This window comes from Tribolium castaneum, chromosome 1, assembly GCF_031307605.1.
Source record: "Tribolium castaneum strain GA2 chromosome 1, icTriCast1.1, whole genome shotgun sequence".
Taxonomy (NCBI): Eukaryota; Metazoa; Arthropoda; class Insecta; order Coleoptera; family Tenebrionidae; genus Tribolium; species Tribolium castaneum.
The window spans coordinates 28,806,916-28,824,951 of record NC_087394.1 but is presented as its reverse complement, the minus strand read 5'-3'; positions in this window follow the sequence as shown (position 1 = coordinate 28,824,951).

Genomic DNA, 18,036 nt, shown 5'->3' with positions numbered 1-18,036 from the left:
GTGAATTGAATTTAACTTAAGTTTCCAACAATGAATAATGAAAGAAAGAATTCGCGAAAACAACGATGAAATAAGGCAAAATTTCAAATTGTTTCACTTGATTTGTCTCACTTTTTTAGAATTTTGAAAAATTTGGAAACATTAAACCAGAAAAAATGCATAAAACTTTTAGCTAGGTTTAGAAAAAAAACATTGACTTATTTTTTACAATGGAAAAAATCAAAAAAATAGTTGAGTTGACTCCAAAAAAATTCTCAATTCTCAATCTCAGTTTTTTAGATGTTAAGGTGAAAAAATAGCCAATTAGGTATCGTATTTTTCACTACTGAAAAGATGACAATATTTTGATGGTAGAAAAAACTCGAAATACGAAATTTATTACTACTCAATCTTGTCCCTCATAAATTAGACTGAAATTTTCGATGAATAATATCAAAATGGCTTTTAATCTAATTCTAACGATTTTTTTCAAGTCAAATTTTTGCAGAATAATTTTATTTCGTATTTCCGATCCATTGATGTAAAAAACAGCTATTGTGATTTTTTTGGTCAAATGGTTTTTTCTTTTTTATTGGACAAATGAATCAATAGAAAAAATTTTTTTTCCTAGCGAGGTTGGATATCAGTGCAGTGGAATATATTTATTTCATATTTTTTTTCTCTCTTCTAAGAGGTGTAAAGTGCTTGAGTGTAAAACTTGACGAACCCGGTATAGGTACCTATAGTTTTCCAGCTTTTCAAATTATCTGGCAATTTTTAAGAGATTTTGAGCATTTTTTAATATTTTAAATTAATTTTGATAAAAAAGGGAGACGTGAAAAACGTTTAAATGAACTAACTAAATCTTTAAGGGTTCCAGCGGCCACGTAAATTGCACAAAACGTTCATCGATCAATTTTAACTAATAACAATACAGAAAGTAGCGTTTGCTGCCAAATACTTAACATTTTTTTCTGTTCATTGATTTTTTTTCAGATTTTTTACAGTTTCTTGTAATCAAAATTAATGAATTTAAGAAAGTCACTAGAATAATCTTTTTCGACGACTTTATGATAATTAGTAAATTAATTAACTTTAACGAATGTAAGGACTTAATGCAGGGTGTATCAAAAATACGTGTGTTAATTTTACCACTTAATAAAACTTATCAAATAAAACAACTTTTCTATATAACGTTTTGCAAAATTTTTATTTACAATTTTTACTATTTTCTTCCTTTGTTTTGTGTAAACGAGCCGGTCAGTGTTTAATAATTAGTTGTATTCATAGCAACAATTTTCGTTGTTGTTTTAAATTGTTTAAATTGTCCGTTTCTATCACGACTCTTATTTTTGTACCCATCTTTCAGTATGTTATCTTTTTTTAAGTAAATTGCGAATTTTTTATTGAAAAATTACAAAAAGAAAAGATGTTTTATTTGTTGAGTGCTGTACCTGTTAAAATTAAGACACGTATTTTTGATACATCCTGTATAACGAATTGTAGAAAAAATTCACATGCATAGAGAAAAAAACTGTGGTTATTAATTTTTGAGTTAAATAAAATTATGCTTTTAGCAGACTCATCTTGTATAAGTTGGTTAGTCAATAATTACAAGTTTATTATAAGATTTCAGATTATTAACTTAATGTAACAGAGTTTTTTCTATGTTTGGATCGGCTACGTTTTTTTTTTTCATTCCCAGTGGACATTCCTTGTCCCCTAGTGTTCCATTTTTCTCTCAACTTTGACCACATGTTTCTGTGTTCGTAACGCGATAACAACTAAGATCCGATAAGTGGCAATAAAATACATTGGCAGAAGCAGAGCCATGATCACAGAAGGCGACAATCGTTTAGTTATGGTTCCCAGGCCCGACTTGAGCCAAGTTGGGAAAAACGTCCATTTAACAAGGATTGTTTATGCCTAATATGTAGTTGCGCGGGAATTGTATGAAAATAAACGTCATCTTCTCTCTGAGAGTGCGTAAATCCTTATCGAAAGCGCCTGTTTATTAATTTCGTGATTTATGGACGCCGTTTGAACAAATGATAAATATTTGTTTAGAGGATGATTGATCGTCTCGTAATTACCTTGATGGACTTTGTTCTAATGCTGTGTACGGGTGATTATTTTCGTCGCCCGCTTGATCTAGCGTTGAAGTCTCCGGGTAAATTAATTGAATGGCTGGGCGCTTGGTGCGTTTCTTTGATGTTTTGCGGTGTTAGTTTTGACCGAAGCATTATTACGATTTTTCGGATAGAATTCTTGTTTTTTTCTTGTACTGTTGTCAAATAAAGAAGTGTTCCAACGCAATATGTTAGGCTGGCGGTGTTTCGCTCGAGCAGCGTGTGGTGATTTTTCCGTGGAGCGCACAGAGTGGTCATCAGAATGAGGAAGATGCTTTGATGTGTTTTATAGGTATTGGGAAAGTGAGTGCAGAGATCGTGATAAATCTGCGAATTTTTGCTTGCAACATCCAGTATTTATGATGGCGTATTAGAGTCGGCTACTCTAGGTCTCCTTGAATAATAATTTCGCTTAGTTGGATGAAAGGTAGTGTATTTTATTGCTTCTTTAGCGCCCGCCTGAACCCTCGACATGTGCACAGCTAGCGAAGATTAAAGCGGCCGTTGTAAAGAAATGTTCACAATTTCTTGTAAATATCCCATAGCCATTTATCTGCCGTTCATAAAACACACATAAAACCAATAGTTCTAAATCTGATCTCATCGGGTGGTAAAGAGGAAAACGCCGAGTAAAATATATCTAGTTAAAATAATCTCCTCGATCCGGATGAGACCGCCACTGAGCGCCATTTGCACAGAATGGCAGTAACTAATGCCCTCTGCCGGCAGTAAACTACAAATAATTGTTGCAGATAAGATAGCGGCTGCTGAGGTGCCAGAACTGATTTACATACGGCTCATGATTCTGGGCTAAGCCGACTACACAATATGGATAATATAAGGTGTAGATACAGTCTCTTGCGCCGCATCTTTTGATTTTATCTGCATTGTCGTTAGTCGGCGATTTACGACTCGTTACTGTCGGCTAATACCTAATTTCGGATGATCTGTGGCCTTTAAGGGGATACTTACCCAAGCCACTCTAAACAAACATTATCTGCGCTACACGTGATTTATCATAGATCGGTACGATTCTTATCTTAATATGCTGTAAATTCTGCGCATATTTTATATGCGAGAGCGCAATGTATCATTTGTGGGCGCCGGTTGCCGGCTTAGATTTGTTGCAATCATATTTTATTTTTTTCATAATTATTACTCGGACGAGATCCATGCAAACAGAACTCATGATGTATAGCCAGATCGCTGGATTGATTTGAACGAGGGAGGGCCCAACAGCATAAATTTACACCGCTCTTGACGTTTCTTCGCTTTTCTTTCTGGCCAAGTGAGAGCTATAATCAAGAAAATTTCGACACTTTACCTCTGCCATACAAGTGGGTGGAATTCCTAACATCGTTTTACGTTCAATTCGGAAGTAAAATTACCGTTGGGGGCGCCACTGAGCTAGGTCGAAAACAGTAACCATAAATGGCGGGAAAATGTTTATTCGGATATTTTGAGCGTTTTACGAATTTTGGGGCTTCACAATTATTACATTGCCTATGCGGAATGATTATTGCATCTTTGATGCAAGAAACTTATGTTGACAAATGAGAGATGACGAGGAAAACACGAATAACGAATGACTGTTTGGTTCACTTTCTTTATTGGAAAATTATTACAAAGACATTGAAAAGCCTACCTTTTAGCATAATTTACGTTTAAGTGTATTAGCAGTTGTTAATCTTAATTGTAGTTTTGTTGATTTATCGAAGTATTTCATGATTTTATCAGTGGAAAAATTCTAACCTAAAATTCACAAACTTCACTAATTTGTTGGTTTCTTGAGCCCAACTTTGTGTTCGCTGTGATCCATTACTATAGTCTTTAATTAGACAACTGTTTGATCACAATTTGTAATGAAAATTTAAATCTTTTTCACTTTTTATCCACTTTCAAATTCCAACAATAAACACTTTATACCACGAAAAACCGCAGAACCAAAGTCAAAGCTAGTATTTACCACCACGCACTTTTAAAGTGATTCTCTCTAATGTAAGCAATTAACACTATACACGCAAAATTGTTGAACAATTTATTAGATGTCAGTTAAATGTGGAATTAATGAAAATTTCGTTACTGTTTTCGACATAATTCAAAAGTCATCACCAGAGGGCGTCTAGTTAATTTTATTTCCGAATTTTCGGTTTAATTCAATGTTTTTGGACACAACAGACATTTTTGTTTAATAAAAATGTTTTGTTTTTGATAGAAATACAATAAGTTACTAGGTAATGGGTACTGACTCAATTTTTTTAAATCTTTTTTACGGGAAATTTTCTCTGAGAATTCGTTATAGGTAATTTTTTGTTTTCTTTTACTACCATTTCTAGACCTATTCAGTTTATTAATAAAACCGTAAAAGCAAAGCATCAGCGACGTTTTACAACTTATTTTGTTTACGTACGTAAATATAAATCAAAACTTTCTTTCATGTCCATATTCGGTTACAATAATTTGTCTAAAAAGTAAAGACTACAGGTTTTTTTCTTGTTTTTCTTGGTTTTTACAAGAAATGTTATTTTTTCTTTTAAGAATTTAAACTAATAATGTCACGTGGTTGGACAAATTTACAGCTAATAACTGCTGTGTTGTGTCCATTCGAGGGAAAAAGCAAAGAAACAGTTGTTAAACTTTTTTTTTGAACTTTGTTCTTTAGATGACCAATATAGCTGCAGTACGAAGGCAAAATTTTTAAAGAAAGACATAAGGAAAACATAAAAAATTAGGAAAAAAAGTAGAAGTCATTTTTTTTTATAAAAAATTACTTACAACTCGTGGTTGTGAAATCTTAAATATGTCACCTGATGAAACTTTTTTTGAAACTTAGTCAGATCGTTTTTAAAGGTTGGTAGTTTCACGACGTGAAATTAAATAAAAGCGGTTTCAAACATTTTTATTTGAATATTTATAAAAAAATTACGGATCAGATTGTCTTAAAACTAGTGTATCTTTTATTTATTAATTTTGAAACTCTGAAAAAAATGGGGATTTTTTAATTTTGACTCTAGAAATTAGGCCTTTATCACCTGCCGATTCATTGAAAGCTCCGTTACCATTATATTGATTGCGGTTCATCAATAATTTTTTATCTTATATTATCCGAAACTTCATAAAAAATGATTATTAATTTTGCCGAAAAAATGCCTAATTGGACATGAAATTAACGGATGTTTTAAGATTTTAATTAATTATAACAACATTATTAATGTTAATTTTTATTTTTATTACACCCATAAATTTATGCTTAAATAGTTCGTGGGTAGTTTTTTACCAACGGTAGCATCTGTTCATAGTCCAAAGAGCCGAAACTAGAACATGACAGATGATCGATTAAGATAGTAAATCACACCTCAATAGCAGAAATATAGTTAACTGTTTCTTAATAAATACTTTACAAAGAAGAAATGGAACGATTGCCAAACATAACTTGTTTCTTTTTATTGGAAATAACAAATTTATTTTTTGTCAATTTCTTTCCTGTACTCAACTCAAGCCTCCTGTCCTAATTGCAATTGCTCTATAAAAAGCACGTTATTTATTCCAACTCACAAAGCGTAAACTTTTTGCAGCTGTAGCAACAGTTTGAAGAAACCCAACTGTCTTAAGTCATCCTTCGATGACCACCCTCTTCCACAAACCCCTTGTTATTACGAAAGTAGGTATTCGGTGATAAAAACTTCCTGACTTCAACGAACACTCGTTGATTAAAATCGAAAGTCACTCATAAGCCACGCCAAGCCTATAATTAGTGCATTTACCGGATACGCTCCAGCATCCTTCGCAAGAAAATTTGACAGTAATCAGTCCACTTTTCCGACATTTTTATTAATTAACGGTCCGTAAGTGGCGCATTTACAGGATATAGCGTCGCTCTTGTAAATCAGTACGTAATGGTTAATTTGTAAATTAATTACGGCAATTCTCACGCTCCAGCTTTTACGAAATTAAATTAAGTTTGCCATATATGCAAAGACTGCTTCTGCTGGCAGCGAAATCGCATTAGAAACACACAGGACAAGCATCAAATTTTGGGAATATATAAAAATGTTTTTTTTTTTAAAAAGCTTTTCTTTAAAAGATGCACTAAAAAGTAAAAACTCATGTTTTTTATCAGAGGAGGATATTTTTGCTTACAAATTAGGATTTTAAAATTTATAAAAGCTTTGGGAACGATAAGTCATGACAATACGGCGTTACAGAATTACTTTCTTAAATTAAGCAAAGCTTTTATTGCCGTATTGTTATGACTTATGATCGTTCCCAAAGCTTTTATTAATTTTAAAATCCTAATTTGAAAGCTCCTCTGATAAAAGAACATTATCTTTTACTTTTTAGTGCATCTTTTAAATAAAAGCTTCTTTCTAAAAAAAAATTTAATTTTTTGATTTATTGCTTTTTAGCCTTTACTTATTCTAAACGTCTTTTTCTCTGAGATTTAGTTTCGCCGTATTATTGTAACACCATTATTTTGCTGATTTGTGCACACTTTTTTAGTGGTATGTGATAGAAAACAGCTGTTAGCATTGAAAGCACATCCTAACCAAGATAAATGAATTAAAAAAAAAATTTGTAACGAAACGTAATGAAAGTGATTAGGTATTAATATATTTCCCAATAACCAACATACCGTTAATGTTGGTATAAGTTTCTGTATGTACACATCGAAAGCCCATTTGTAAACATAACGTAAAATTTCAAAACCCCATTTAATCTCTTTAGGGGTTTTTTAACCACATAGGATTGCATTGTCACACAGATTACGTAAGTATGTATGCAAAATTTCAATTTATTGGGACAAAGGAACCCTTTCAAATTTGGCTCCAATTATATGAACCAGACAGACAGACAACAAAGCAAGTTAAATAAAAACTTTTAAAAAGGACATAATGTCTCTTAATTTCTAGTCAAGTGAAAAATAAAAACTCATTTTGTGCTTTCAGTTTAAAACGAAACAGTTCCAATAACACTCTCATTATTTTTATTCGTTACTATTGATTTTAAAATTGTAAAACATGGGAAAACACCTTGTGGAATTATCATAAAATAATAGGAGATCTCACCTTGCACTGAAGCTTTTAACGTTTTTTTTTAAATTTAAAGATTCACTGGAGAAGCATGTAAGATGTGTCTCTAAAGACTGGTGAATCGAAAATAATAACTTCTGAGAGCTATGTTGTAGAGAAATAAAAATGAAAAAAAGTTTGTTGGAATTTCGATAACCCCGAAAAGAATTTCAGGTCGCATACACATGTGGGTAACTGAAAACATTCTCTACACTCCTATAGCCATAAACGCAAAGACGTATTTATCATCCATTATAAATCAGCATTTTTCGAAAACATTTTTAGTTGTTTTGGTGTTGTCTCAAGTGTGTAGGTACACTTTGTTGTTGCATCCATCTTTGAGTCAAGTTTGGTCGTGGTAATGGAAAACGTTCGTGAGCATCTTCACGCCATACCTAAACTAATTTAGCTTTGGTTGCCGTTTATGTAGATTTTCTGATTAATTCCCGAGCAGTACCGGTAATGGTGTAAAGTTAATGTGTAAACACCTTTGCAGACAGATACGGGGTCGGAGGTCAGCCGTGAGAACTCACAACGATCCGAGCAAATTGTTTAATACGGGAGTTGCAAGCCAAATTAGCCGCCAAAATGCCCATTTTTCTCAATTTTACGGACCAATTTGTTTTTCAAATAATGGGGACTTGGGTGATAAGAGAGATAAGCATCCGGATTCGGTTTGAATAAAAATCGCGTTTGTGTAAACATTATGTGTAAAACAGCCGTTATCTGGAGCAATTAGACTGTGGAGTTGCAATTAAAACAATAAGTTAATATGGCGGTAGTGAAGATGGTATTTGTGTTTGATATCTAATAGGTGAGATCTTGAGTAAGATGGCGCGCACGTGCCCCACAGGAAGTGCCGAAGTCACCGTTGGCTGACGGACCGTGGAGCCCACAATACACCTCGCCCTCCATTTCCTCCGAGGAAATGAACTTATGATTGGGCTCGGAAATTAATATTACAGAACCGCTTACGTCTATGCTAAATCACGGTGGCTTTCGGCAGCCAGGCAAAAAATTCCACAAGAATTTTGAAAATTTTCTACTTTGTTTTCCAACTTGGGTGTTCAAAGCTATCGCTGTTTTCTATGTCTACCCCGAAGGAAGGTGCCTGCATCTATTGTTAGTTGTGATTAACGGGATGATATATTTAATAATGGATATGCTGGATAAATATTTGTGTCGAAGAGCATATTATAAATAGGTATTTTACCAGTGGCAATATAATCAAAGTCAAATTACGGACAACGCCTGGAGTGCGATGGAAATTTTTGAATCGTAAACAATAATAGGGAAGCATTTTTGTAATTTCGGATGTCATATTTTGCTAGCAAAACATAATTATTGTGTTGTGTTGCGTCATTCCAGCCAATGTCAAGTGGAATTTTTGAGGATGCTGAACAAAGAAATTGCATTTTTTTACCCAATTCAGAATTGATAATCTCTTTATTGTTCCAACAATGCTACGGTTAAATATTAGTTTTAACAAATGGATTGGGGTTTGCAAATACGTAAAGAATTTGTAGTAGGTAATAAGTAATAAGGGTTATTTGACTAAAAAAAAAAATCTACGAGGGGTCTAGTTCCAAAGTGTAGATACAACCTGCAGGGAACGAGAAAAACCTCTCATCTTTTAGAAAAGTTTCTTATAGATCCTTGTTAGAGATTGTATAGTTTTTATATTAGAATAAATTAAAATAAGCACCACAATGAAATTGTAAATAAAACAAAGTTGAACAAAAATATAACAAAGAAAAAAATATAAACACGTCAGGTCAGGAATTCAGGAGTTTTGAGATTTCAAAGTATGTGATATCTTAAGAGAAAATATACATTTTGAAAGTAACTGCGACTTTCTATATAAAAAATAGACTCGAGATTAAATTCTACAGCATTCTGAGCACCATCTGTCTAATTTTTCTAAAAGATGGAAAATGAGTTACAAATCAAAAAGATCTGTGGTGATGTGCTTTTTACTTTTGTTACCATACCACATGAATAAAAAGATGATAATCGAAGACAAATACCAACTAATGAAACCACCTTATAATTCTTTCTTTCTTCAGTCATTCTTCAAACATCGAAAAAATGAGTTTTAATTTTTGCGGTTAATGAATAAAAATTTACTTTTTTTCTCTTTATAACAAAAAGCATCCAGAAGTTTTAATCTATTTGTGAAGTTTAAAGAAATAGTAGTTTATTATACAAGTAAAGAAAAGTTGTTTGTTATAATGCCAACTTTCCTTTACGTGTATAATACAACGTTTTCTCTTATCTCTCATCGAGAAATTTTTGTTAAATTTGTTCACCGATCGAATAAAAAAATCACCAATAGAATAAAGAAATCACAAAGTAGAATAAAAAATCACCAATTTTTGTTGTATGGCTTTAATTGAAGATATTTAGTTAACTAGGTTCATCTCAAATCTGGATACGTAATGTAAATCTAATTTCACAATTTTCTTTTTGAAGCGATATGAACTACTTTTATACCCGATTTTGACACTGAAAATTGTTTATACAAAAACAGACCATGACTAAATGAAATAATGTACAGTTACGATAAAAAAATGACACCCCTACCAACCGGGCCACTTAGCAAAAGTCCGACTAAAATCATTTAGGTAAATAAATTTCAACAAACAAATTATTCTACACACTGTCCAGCTAGTTTATAAATTAGCCAAACGGGGTGTCATTTTTTTGATCGTGACTGTACCATAGTAACCACTTGTAGAATAAAGCTATACTACCGCTACTCGTATCTATGGAATAAGGAACAACATTATTTGTACCTATAAGAGAAAAATACTTTGTTGTAGTTTGTTTATTCGTTGTAAAATCTAGAGGCGTTTTATGATGGGTCTTACTAAAAATAAAACACTACACTCCCTACATTTTATTAAGACTTGAAATTCTCTTTCCAGGCTATTGGATTTAATTATTTAAAAAAAACAGGTTGTTAATCAAATCTTCTCAATCCACATATATATTTTTTCGTAACAGAACCAAACATGAAGCAAATTGCTGTTAGAACAACGAAAGCATTTGTCATTATCTGACGTAAATAAAATTAATTGCACTTAAACTAATAGAGAATGAAATGAAAGGAATTAACTTTGTTAAATTACTAATTATTTCTATTTTAATTAAGCATACCGATCTGCAATTTTTACTGGAATCTGATATTATTAAATTAAAGAGACCTCCCAGCACTAACCTCGGCAATTAAAAATGCACATACTAAAATTCTTGCGATTAGGAAAAAATATTTAATAAGGTAATTCCAAGCAGTAAAGTGGTTAATAAGAAAGTGATACCTACGATTTTTTGAAGCTACAGTTGGGAAAAATGTATAGTTGCTATATTTTACGATCGCGATTACAAGTTAATTAGTAATTCTTCAATTACTTCTCTGTTCAAAAATCGTTTGGAGTACTCGTTTGACATAAAATGACATGCATTAAGGCTATAAGTCGGGTTTTTAATTAGCTTAATGAATGAACGATTGCATAAAATCGATATTATCGTTTCCTCTTAGCATCGCCATTAGAAAACCGATCCCTGATGGAGTTCTCCCATAAACTCCCTGCATCCACTGTTAATGGCAACAATATAAATAAAGCCTGTTGCATTAGTGATAATAACAGGACATAATCTTAAAACAGCAGTGCGGATGTGCAAAGAATATCGACTTATCCCGCAAATGTAGGCAATGCACACCTGCTAAGGACGATTTTTAAAGATTCCTGAAATGCCGGTAGTTAATACAGTCTTCACCGCCAACTCCTGTTATTAATTTGAACTTGTAGCGTGCATTCCTGCAGTTTGATATCGATTGGCATCCAGCTTGTAATCCGTCAATGCGAAATTATCAAACCGCTCCTCGGTTCATTTCAGGACTTTAATGATGGGTTGAAAGGTCGGGCTATCCTTGCGGCCGCATTGACAAACTAATCATGTAAAGTGCACTTGTGTTAACTCATGTCGGACAATTGCCAAGAAAAAGCACATGAAGGGCACAGGAAATCCTCAAGTTCTTCTGTAACGACTTTGCCGGCACCTGGCAAGCTCAAAAAGCGAAACGAATTTATTCCCGCGCACAGGGAAACACTTGTAGGGTTGGTGGTGAGAAAAGAGAAATAACAAATTAAAGCGTCCAAATTGGGGCTGGCGAAATCATTTTTCGGTCACGCTGTGAGTTGCGTTTTTTTAATTGTTACGTCCGAACATATTATCTTTAATTTGGTTCTCGTTTATTCGTGTGGATAATAATTGGTAAAAGTAAAGTTATTGAGATCTTGTCGAGACCGCAAGTTATGGTTGTACGCCACCACAAGAAATTTCAAGTGATCGTAATTTTAATAGAATAATAATTCCGTTGTGGTTTTTTGCGTTATGGGTTTTGGGCGAAACGCGGTAATTACTGAAACGGTCACCGTTTGTGGGGAATTTCGAAAAAAATCAAAGTGCTAAAAAACCAAATTTTTTAATTATTCTCAATGACAAATGTGTTTTGCAATAAAATACGAAACTATTTCTCGAGTTGATTTATTCTGTGCATAGAGAAATTTATTATTTTTCGAGGAAGTAATAATTTTCTCTGTAGCATGGAATCACGTTGATACGTTTGAAAAAATGATTTTTAAAATAATTCAGTAATTTATGTTATATTTGCTGGATTTTTGTGTTATTACAGCGATAATTTGTGTGGCAGCCATCAATCTTGTAATTTGAAGCGAGCAATTATCTTTTTATTGAATGTGTTTTATGTGTACGACGCGACATGGAGCAAATCTGAATCATTCGTCGAAGAGGAAGGAACATAATTACATAAGCTATTAGTTACGAAGGTATTTTCGAAGCGATGGCAATAAATTAATTTTTCCGCCAAGTTGGCAAATTACAAAATTATTAAAGAATTTCGCGGACAGTGCAGTCTTACACCAATTTCCAGGTTATTCAGACAAGTAGAATGCGGTCTGTGCTTTCGATTTTTTCCCTCTAATTGTCATCATCTGCAATAAATTTTCAACTCCGTTCCTCCTATTATATAAAATTATTAGAAGAATCCCAGCGCTAATGACCGCGCTAATAAATCAATTTGTATAAACTATAAATAAAACGGCTGTAAAATGTACAGTTCGGGTTCAAGGGGGTTGAGTAAAAATCCCAAATACGTAACAGGTGTGGTAGCTATAAATTTAGTGTAGTGTATCGAAAGCGGATAACGGACTTTTCGTTAATAAATGTAATAAAATAACCTCTTCCTAGTCTCGCTTTTAACGAGCTTACAAGTTCACTTCGTGGATAATACATTATCAGCAGAATTTTAAAGTAAGGGCGGCGTAGCTGGCAGCTCCATGTGACGTCATAATTGGCGGTTACTCGGAATTAACGATAATGTGCTGGAAATTGAAAAAATTCACTATTAACGGACATTACCTACCATGTAATTCCTTATATTCTTCGGATCTGAAGCTACATTCCATGGGGCACTATCGGGGTCATCTCCAGGTCAATGTAACACCCTAAGTGGGCTCGTCGCATGTAATGGCCGCCGGACGCCGAATGCACCGGCTTCTGTGCAATTTGTCACAATTATCGAATTTATCACTCCTTAATTTCTTCATTATTCAAGCTTTAAAGCTTAAATTTTATAAAAAAATTCAAACATTTAGTATCCTCATAAGTTGTTACACAATAATTGTTCTAGAATTAAAAGGAAGATGTAAATCTGAAGAATATTTTGAAAGTTACGACTTCGTAAAACAAGTACAAATGGAGCCCTAATAGCACAATTTTACTGAGGTATCTAGCATGGACTATATTGCTTAAGAAACATAACTGTTATCTAGCTGTAACATAACCATGGTTATATAACCGTTATATAAACTGGGTCTAACATAACCAATGGTTAGGTTCGGGTACAGCAGTTATATAAAGTTAACCATTGTTTATGTTATATCCAGTTTATATAACGGTTATATAACCATGGTTATGTTACGGTTAGATAACAGTTATGTAACCGTTATATAAACAAAGTCTAACATAACCAATGGTTAGATTTGGGTATAGCAGTTATATAAAGTTAACCATTAGTTATGTTAGACCCAGTTTATATAACAGTTATGTAACCATGGTTATGTTACGGTTAGATAACAGATATGTTTTTTAAGCAATATAGCCCATGTTAGATTCAGTGTCTGCATAGGTTGTCTAACCATGGTTATGTCTGGCTTATATAGCTAAGGTTATATAACGGTTATATAACTTAGATGTCTGTGATAGCATGTGCTAGATTCAATTTATATATCGGTGGTCTAAGATATTACGGTTATATTTGATATGTTGTCGGCATTTTACATTGACAAAACAATATAAGTTATCTAAGGAGTTTTAGTTGTATAGATGCAAATTTTGTAGTTTGTTGGGAATAAATTGCATTCAACAGTCGTATTTAGGGATGAAACAATTAAACAACTGTGTAGATTTTTTTCGTAAAAATATTCTATAGAGTTTTTTTAAATATTATGATTTCAACTTATTTCTTGAAAATAATCTATGAATTGTAAACCAATTGTTTTACAAGTCTTGAATATACTACCGTTGTTTGTAAAGATAAAGATAATGATTTAAAATGATTTATCTATTATTAAATTAGCGATATAAATTCAAATAAGTATATAGTTTGATTTTTTTCAAAAACGTTTAATTGAACGAGATATTTGCAGTAAATTGTTTAGAGACAAGACCAGGAAACCTCTTTGTCTTCATATTTTCTTGCTTGTAAACCAAAATTGTCACCTAAAACTCAATAAAAACCAAATTTATAATAAGAAATAAAACGAAATCTTCGTTATTTTGTATTTTTTTTCAATGTCAGTAGATAAGATTTAAAAATCATAAACAAGTTAAGTTTTTTGAAAAAAAGGTATTTTTTTTCTGTATAGGAATTGTTAACAAAAGCTATATCAAAAGATTATTTTCTTTATAAGAGCCAACGACATCTGCGTTTTGACCTTCCAATGAACTTTCTTTCTAGAGAAATATATTATATTAAGTCATGGTTATTTGTAAGCAAAATAAACACCTTTTATTGCATTTTATTTAGTTATCGAAACTTTACTAAGTTCAAAAGTGTTCAACAAATGGAACTCCACATAAAATTGATTTTTAACTACGTACCTATTCTAATTTTTCGGCTAAAAAAGTTGCCCAAGATATTGCATTTGTTTCAAATTCAATTCATTTATTTTCGAGAAAAGAAGCGTGTGTTTTGTCCTTGCATTGAGCTTTCTTTTTAGAAAAATGGATTATCATATTTGTAATCAAAATGAGACTTTTTCTTTTTTTGTTATTTGAAGAGAAGTGATGAGAAAAAAGTGCTGGTTTGTACAAAACTTTGGTCTAATAGAAAATGGTAAAAAAACGACGTTTGCATTCCGTGAGGTTAAAAGTGGGAATACTTGGAAATGTGTAGTCAGACTTTAGCCTGCCGGATAAAAGTGAGGATGCAAACGTTGAGGCAGTGGAAGAAATGGCTCCAATTTGTTTAAAGATATAATTAGCTGCAAGATGGCCACACACATCGCGAAACGAGGTCTTGCATTGAGTCTATCGGCTCTTGTTCCATTCTTTCCGTCAATAGATCGGTCTTTTGTCGTCTCCGATGTTAGATTTCCTCGAAGCCCCAACAGGAAGACTCGAATCTCGCAATGCAAATGTACTGTTACGAATTGTCCTCTTAACAATCGCGAACGTTTTCGACTTGTAACATGACTTTTATCAGTTCTTTTGTGGTGTCATATCGTCGCATTATCTGGGGCACGTATAGAAGTGACAAATAGACATAGAATAGCATGAATACTTATAATTTATAAAGAACTCGGACAGCGATGGATGCGGATGTCACTAGTTAGCTTCCAATCAGGCCTTCGATCTCCGACGCGCTAAACTCGCGCACGATCGTCATTTGTCTAAGCGTGCCATTCAAAAATCAGCATGCCTATGTCCGTGAGTTATTCGTAATTGTACGGTGCACAGGAAAGTCATTGTGTCGAGATTTAAGCGTTGATAAGGATTTAAATGGAGAAAAAAGAAATCGCCGAAGAAAGGAAAATTGCAAAGCGACTTGTTTCCCTGATTGACAATTAAAACGGTTAATTAATGATCAATTAACCAATGATTAATGTTGCCAGGACATTAGCTACAACGTCGTGTCGAAACGACTCGCAATTTTTGTTCCAGCCATTCGCCAAACGCTCGCTTTGCTCGTTCGGTTCGCTCACATTTTCGGCATTCGCTAAACGCCAACTCGCTCGGTTTTTCTTGTCCTAAAAGCTGAAATTACAACCGGCTGCGTTGTCGTTCGTGTTTCTGTGGTCTGAATCCTTTCTTGTCGAGTCAATCCAGTCGAAAGATTTACGATCACGAATACAATCCCAGCAAGTGACTGTCACGTATCATAAATACACCAACTCGGATGATAATTCATATAATACACGTACATAAAGTGAAGTTGGTCAATCCCGGTGTCTTGGCCATTTCGCAATTGCGCTCCACATTTAATGCACATCAAGCTTGATCTAAAGCCGTGTCTCGGATGATTAGTATTAAGCTAAGGAAAAGAAGTGCAGATGCCGTAAGCATTCCGGGAGTACGTAAACAACTCGCTGACAACTCCGATCTGTGTGCGGCTCTAGATTTAGTGTCCACAACGGGCATATAAGGCATATTAGCCGAGATTTACGAAGTGAACACTAGAAGAGAACTAGTGAATAGTGTGTTTATTTGGTTGGCGAGCTTTGGCGGACAGCATTGAGACGTTCTATTGACAGCCTGAGAATTACACGCACACTGAATTTAAATATCTTTGTTCCATCTTTTGCAACTCTTAAAGAAATGACGAAGATTACTATCGCAAAAGTGGCTTGAGTGGATCTAACTTATACACGGTGATTCTAATAAAAAAGCAATCTTCTAATAAAAGTAGAGCTTTAAAATTTTGTATACGATCCAAATCGACCATTCCGAGTTCAACTAAATTATTTTCAAAATGGCTGAGCTTCTACAACTACGTGAAATTGGCACAAACTTTGAAATTGTAAATAGTAACCAAATATTTTTACTGCATTTTTGAATTCACTTTCTCAAATTGAGTAAAATTTATTCAACTTGTTGGTACTTATCTGTAATAGTTTTTGGCATATGTCTATTTTTTTGTTTAAAATTTTCATTTGCAAGGGTTTATTTAAAATATCACAGTTTTTGAGCTTTCTAGAATTTTCAAAACTGTCAACAGTCAAAAGCTACTATGATTTTTTCAAAATGGTTATAAAAATCGGCTGTAACTCAGTTTTTTCAAATGTATCGGCTCTATTTTTTTAACGGCAATCCAAAGAACAATAATATTTATGGTGATTTTTATCAACACGTCCTTGACCTATCTCTTACAGTTTTTGAAAAAAATCACAAAAAACGGATTTTACTTCGTAATTTGTATAGGTAGTTAATCAAGTAGACCTTGTAAAATGGTCGACAATTGTTAAACCTCAACATTTTATTTAGTTTTTAGCTTGTTTATTATCGAATAAACAGCAAAACAATATTTAGTTATGGTTTATGCTAACTTAGTGAATTTTATAAAGTAACTCAGTCAGTCTACCATCAACTTCTCGAGTGAAAATGGTGGATAAATAAATCATTTTTTTTAATCATTGGCAAAATTTTATATCATTTTTCGAACGTTTAGTCGATTAGAAATATTTTAAAAATTGTAAGAGATAGATATAGAAAGTATTCATGAAAGTCTGCAAAAAAAATTTAAAGCTCTAGCTATATTATAAGTTAAAAAGTTTGTAATATAGGCCCAAAAAATCAGTCTTTATAGGTATACAGGGTTCCTAAAAAGTATGGATACAGTTAAATATTATGAAAACTATTTATCAGTACTTATTGGAATTTGGTATATGCTTCAAATTATTTAAATTCTATCGTTTCAGATGTTTACCAAATTTCTATCTCCATTTGTTTTGGGAATACAAAGCTAACTTGTTTTTTTAATGGCAAGTTCTGGGATGTAACACATGCATACCTTATTTTAGAAAAAAATTTGTTAGCTTTGGAAATGCTCTCTTTATCAAACATTAGCTCTTTCTAGCCTGAGCTTTGATCAAAAAATGAGTAAAAGTTAATTATAATTGTTAAAATAACACTATTATTTAAAAATAACACATTTTAACGAAAAAATATTTGACTGTATCCACACTTAACGAGAAATGCGCTTTAAACGATTAAAAATTTGTAAAACTTATTTTAATTAAAACTTACTTTAATTACTCTTAACTATGACCAGATTTTAAGTTGGCCAAGAATCTTTAAAGGCATCAATGTAAACCAAAAATTTTTTAAGTAATTTTAGTAAAAACTATTTTGAAAAAAACAACAAGGAAACTTTACATCGTGCGGTATCCTGAAAAAATTAATCACTGGTTACAATGCTATGCTGACAAAAAGCTTTGTTGCAATTATTCAAAGTAGCTATTGAACCTCTGTCATTAAACCAAAGGAAATGATTTGCAGAATAGGAATTAAGCGGCCCACACAGCCATTTGCGTAAACTGTCTTGACACAAATGAAATAATTTGATTAATTCTGTAGTACACGTCTATCAATAGTGATTGATCTGTGATACGGCAATAAAGTAGATTCCCATAAAAATAGTAATAGCGACACGCTACATAAGAAGTCGCGTTGTATCCCATAAAAGAGTTAAAATTATCGTCGTTATCTGGAGAAGAGGAAGGGCACCTGTCCAGAGCGCCGGAAGTGTCGTCACAGTAGGCGATTCTTCTCAA